The following is a 5,365-nucleotide window of genomic DNA, read 5'->3' on the forward strand; positions in this document are numbered from 1 at the left end:
CGTTTTCATTCTCTGACTTGACATCAAATGCCGAGTTATGGGAGAATATTTTAGTGTTTCCTTTTTGAAAATATGTCACATGTTAAGCAATAAAACCACAGCCAAGTATGCATTTCACAGGTCTGTGATAAGGGTGTTTATTGCATGTAAATAGCGTAGAACATTCGAACAAATAAAGCATTGATTTCATGTGATATTAAGTTGGAAATCGAAGACTGTTAATTTATGATGCCGTTAGTGCTTTTGTTCTACTCTTGATAGAATGCTGTGATCAAGAATCAGTTTGTACAATAACTGAATGTTATATGGAAAATGTCCCATGAATCTATTATTTTGTTATATTTGTAAATATGATTATTATTCTCTTTTACAGAGGGCCATATTCATTACTCAGTTAATAAAAAAGTGCTATCTAACTAATGGGGATAATTAGTTTTTTCTAAATTTCTCTTAGAAGCTGTGGCATGGATGGATATGCCTATTTTCATAACTTAAATACATTAGCCTTGATCATCAACTATTTTGTTGGCCTGCCTTGTTGGGGAGTTGAATATGTGTAAGCTCCAGATCACTTCATATACTGATGATGGTCTAAGATGGCTATTTTTGAAACTGTTGATTTTGAGAAGCAAATTAAATATTATTGTGGAACTGTTAGTAATTTTCCGACTGTTCATTTGAATGCTTATACTAGACTAGGCAGGGAAATGTGTTGGCACACCAGCCCCACCAAGAATTTTTTTCACCAGCCGCCACTGTATATGTATGTGTATATATCTATATATATATATATCTATATCTACATCTATATATATATGTGTATATATAGATATAGATATATAGATATATATATAGATATATATATAGATATATATATATATATATATATATTAAGTGGAAGCTGAGCTGCTGGTGATAGAAGTCATTGTAGCATGAATGACATTGTCTAGCCTACAGTGTGTGTCTAATATGCAATTTGCCTACTTAGATATGTTTTTGCAGGGTTTAAATAATTATGGCCCATAGAATAATGAGTAGATAAGACAAAAAAGCCCCTCTTTCAAAGATTCAGTAGAGGACCTGATGACACTTTTTGCTGCGGCACATACCAACACATCAGTGGGCTGAATGGAGATGATGTCCGGGTGATGGTGGCAGACTGACAGTTTAATAGACCATATTCATACTGTGGCTATTTTCCTTTGATGTCATGCTCAGGGTGGGAGGCTCAAATACTCTACTCAAAAGGATAATGTTGTACTGCTGCGTTCCAGGTTGCATATCTTATAAATGTAGGGACTCTGACAAAAGGTTATCATTTCACCGCTTCCTGTTTGATCAATAACTGAAAAAAATGGGTAGTGAAAATGCAGACATTTGGGCTATATTTCAAGGTAAAACAACGTATTTGATTACCCATTAGCTACTAGCTAATGTCTGCATTCAACCACTTCCTAGCCAAGGTTACTATTAGATAGTGTTACATGATATAATGTTGTGGCTTTACTCTTAAGCAGTGTTTTTCTATGTTTCTAGAGGCAATAAGGCATAGACTATGTTTGTAGCCCTTGTATCCCTCAGTCATAAGAGAAAGGCTGCCCTGAGTTCTTCAACTCGATAAACCCACCAACCAAATCACAAATCAAATTAAATTAATCAATGTGTAGTTTACCTTGTTGTATTATTAGTGTCTCAAGTCTCAGTTTTTAACCGTTAATTAACTTAATGAACTATTATTGTCACTTTTTATCCAACTCATGAAATAAAATTAATGTGTAAGTAACTATTTTACCTCAATAAGATACATGTACCTTTTTTTATAAACGGCTGCAAAATCAATCTTATCTTACACTATAACACACAGTAGTATGTTTAGGAACAATGAAAAATGAACCTTTTTGTTTACTGATAGAATGTATCAAATTTACAAATATAGAAATTAGTTTCTTTTTCTTTTTCAATATCAAAATAAAACAATGCAGTAGCAATATACCACCTGAAAAACTGAATAACTTCTCTGTAATTCAGAATCAAAATCACACACAATAAAACGCAAAACAGTCGGCCCACACTCACCAAACACACACACACACAATCCCCAGCCGCAAACTAAAAGTACCTGATGCAGGCCTGATGCATAGCTTGGGAGCGGTGAGGCCCAAAACAAAATGGCCGCTTCACTCAGAAGAGCCAGAAAATAAAATATGGTACCTTATGTGAGAGTTGCGGGTCCAATCTCTAACGTAAACGATGTCTCTGACGAAGGTAAGTTGACGCAGCGGAGTCCTCAAAGCGGCAAGGTCCGTTGAGCGGCAGGTGATGCCGGTCGGCGGAGCCAGGAGCTAGTGATGACGGTCGGCAAACCCCGGCGACAGGTGACGGCGGTCGGCGGGGCCAGGAGACAGGCGACAGGCGACGGCGGGGCCAGGAGCGGGTGATGAGAGACAGCAACACACGGCAACAACGCCAAATCCTTCAAGGTTTCCAGATCGGGAACAACGGGGAAAAACAAATCTCTGATGTGCGCTGGGCTAGCTGCAACATGAGTCCAGTCAGTGTGCTAGCGACTGCTGCTGCACACAGCTATATGTGCTAACACAAGCTATATTGCAAGGCAACAAATAAAGTCTCTCACTTCTGGGCTAAAAGTGTCTTTTTTAATCCAGTGAAGGTGTGTAGGTAATGTTTTAGCAACAGACTGTCGGATAGAGAGTCTTTAAAAACATACAACCACGCACTTATGCTAAATACATCCACTTGCCGTAACTTTTTTGTCACAGTCCATTTTCACTTGTGTTCGCCATTTTTTCAACCTCCTTCTTCTCCAACCTTACCCAGTGTTGACGTCATCGATGAATTTGCATAATTGGCAATTTGCACGTGATTGTAATGGACGCTGCAGGAGAGGAATAACATCGTAGGAGAGAAAAAATGAGTAAAAAAACATCCTCAATAGGTTTTAGAACTACAAAGTTACGGGAAGGGCGGGACCAACGGCGGCTTTGCGCATGCGCGATTCATCTGCTGCCTGGCCGCGGAGTGGTGGGTCTCCTCTCTGCTCCTCTCCTGACTGCAGCTGCCTGCGACTGCCGTGCGCGGCTCCAGGCTGTGACCACCTGTGAGGACTTTGGGGCGGGGGAGGGGCTCGCGGCAGCACCCGCTGCTCGCTGAGAACAGGAACTGCAGAGGAACGATACGTGCTTTCATGTCAGTTTCCAAAATACCAGAAGTCTCCAGTAACACCAGGAAAAGTCGCTAGATTTGTCGCTAGTCGCTTTTGACAAAAAAAAGTCGCCATGGGGAGTTGGAAAGTCGCCAGATTTAGCAGAAAGTTGCCAAGTTGGCAACACTGACCTTACCAACGCCAGCTCCCGCCCCACAGCCAATCACAAAACAGAATGAATGACACGAACCTCAAACATCCAACCACATGTGAGAAAACAAAAGATTCTCACTACATATCCGCCAACTATAGAGTGGTGAAGTCCCGCCCCTTCCGGTGGACCCCCATGGGACCTTTCGGAGCAAAAAAAATGAATGGTGTTCAATGGACAGAAAATAATTATTTTCTGGTCCCCCCGTCGTTATGCCATGGATTACACAAATGTTATTTATAGGCTTAAATAATAAATTTTCATGTCAAGATTTTGACCGTTTATTGCGCCATTGTTCAGTTAAATGCTGTTGAGAAAACACAATTAGAAAGACTACATACTGTGTCACGTATGTGACGTCACGTCATCGCCGTTTCCCTCCATCCAGATTCAAGTCAAGATGCCGGTGTGTTTTGTTCCCGATTGTCCGCGTCTCCGAGGGCCGACGGAGCGCCGGGCTGGGCAGGAGGGCGAGCGGACCCCGCCGTCGGGCGGAAAAACTCAGAACCTCAAAAACTCAGCACGGAGCAGAGAAATGGCCATGTCTGTTGTCGGCTTCCAGTGCGGGTGGTGACGTATATCATTCGCACCGAGAGCAGCGAAGAGTTGTAGTTCAGAAAGCAGGCTCACACAAAAGCTAACATTATTAATATTCTTTGCGCTAAATTGTAGTCTTCTTTGCGTGAAAAATTATCTTTAAATATTACAAACAACATATGTGAAATCCATGGCACAATTCAAATGGGACCAGAAACTAATTTTTATCTACCCATTGGATCGCATTAAAAAAAAAAAAAAAAAACACCAGGATCAAGTGATTAAAAAAACAACTGATAAGGGTCTCTGTGACAATAACCTGGGTACAGTGTTGCTCTTACCCCTGCTTTAAGCCTTCTGAATAGCCCAAAAGGAAATGACAGAATAAGTGGGAAGAAAGCACAGTGGCTAAAAGTTGCATTCACCACAGTCAAGAGGGTTATACTAAGGGATTGGATGGGGGGAATAACCCTATTTACTCAGAATGGTTCACTGCCCTATCAGAAACTGCAGCATATGAATGACTTATGTCCATAATAGACAAATGGACTGGACTAGACTGGACAAATGGATACCTACACAGAAATCTGGGAACCAGGGAATCTGATGTTTACATAATTCAAAGCTGAACCTACAGTGCACTATGTTCGACTGGCAGGATGGGGATAGATATATGAGATGGGAGAAAACAGTTTCCTTACAGAATAAGTATTCACTTAGTCCACAAGTCTACCTGTGAGAGAGTATGTTAGTATAAGGGTATAAGTATATATCTCTTTCCCTAATCTTCCTCTTCCCTCTTCTTCTCTTTTCTTAATTCTCTTCTTCACCCCCCTCTAGTGATTGATTGATTGATTCTTTCTTTCTTTCTTTAGATAGATAGATAGATAGGTATACTTTATTGATCCCAGACTGGGAAATTCACACTCTTTCTTTCTTTCTTTCTTTCTCATTCTTTCTTCATTTATTTATTGAAATGTATTACATTTTTATTTGCTGCTTATATGGACTTGCAATTATGGTCCTTTTGGTCTTTATTTATCTGTTTATTTGTTGGTTTGTTTTTATTTATTCATTTTATTTATATAAGTATGTGATTCTATGTGTATGTATGTGTGTAAGCATATAGCATGTGTAATTTTCTACTTTCTACTAACATCAAACGGTAACGTTTGCAAGGTACAGCAACATTCAGGGCCTAAGGCAGCAAAAAAGTTCAACATAACACAAGCCTATTTTACACCATGTAAAACTGGTTTCTTTAAATTCCATGATTTTTCCAAATAATCTGCAATATTTGAGGATTTCAGCCATTGCAATAAAAATCACCAAAGAATTAGCTTTATAGGATGATTGTCTCTGAGGTTGAGACCATCCCAACAAAATGTACTATTTCAATGCAATGTGGTAGTATTCCACATCTGATTTGGGTGCACAATGACCTCTTTTTCTCA

At 39.7% G+C, this 5,365-nt stretch overlaps 1 long non-coding RNA gene across 1 annotated transcript in view; it reads right to left on the bottom strand.

Moving 5' to 3' along the window:
* The window catches only part of LOC115357454 (uncharacterized), a 21,791-nt gene extending 18,413 nt beyond the window's left edge, over nucleotides 1-3,378 (bottom strand). Inside the window, exons 1-2 of the long non-coding RNA XR_003928111.1 lie at nucleotides 3,355-3,378; nucleotides 2,120-2,829 (exon numbers count right to left, since the gene is read on the bottom strand). This is a non-coding gene — a long non-coding RNA (uncharacterized LOC115357454). The remainder of the gene's footprint in view (nucleotides 1-2,119; nucleotides 2,830-3,354) is intronic.
* Between the last annotated feature and the right edge of the window lie 1,987 nt (nucleotides 3,379-5,365).

The sequence above is a fragment of the Myripristis murdjan genome, chromosome 4 (genome assembly GCF_902150065.1).
Source record: "Myripristis murdjan chromosome 4, fMyrMur1.1, whole genome shotgun sequence".
Lineage (NCBI taxonomy): Eukaryota > Metazoa > Chordata > Actinopteri > Holocentriformes > Holocentridae > Myripristis > Myripristis murdjan.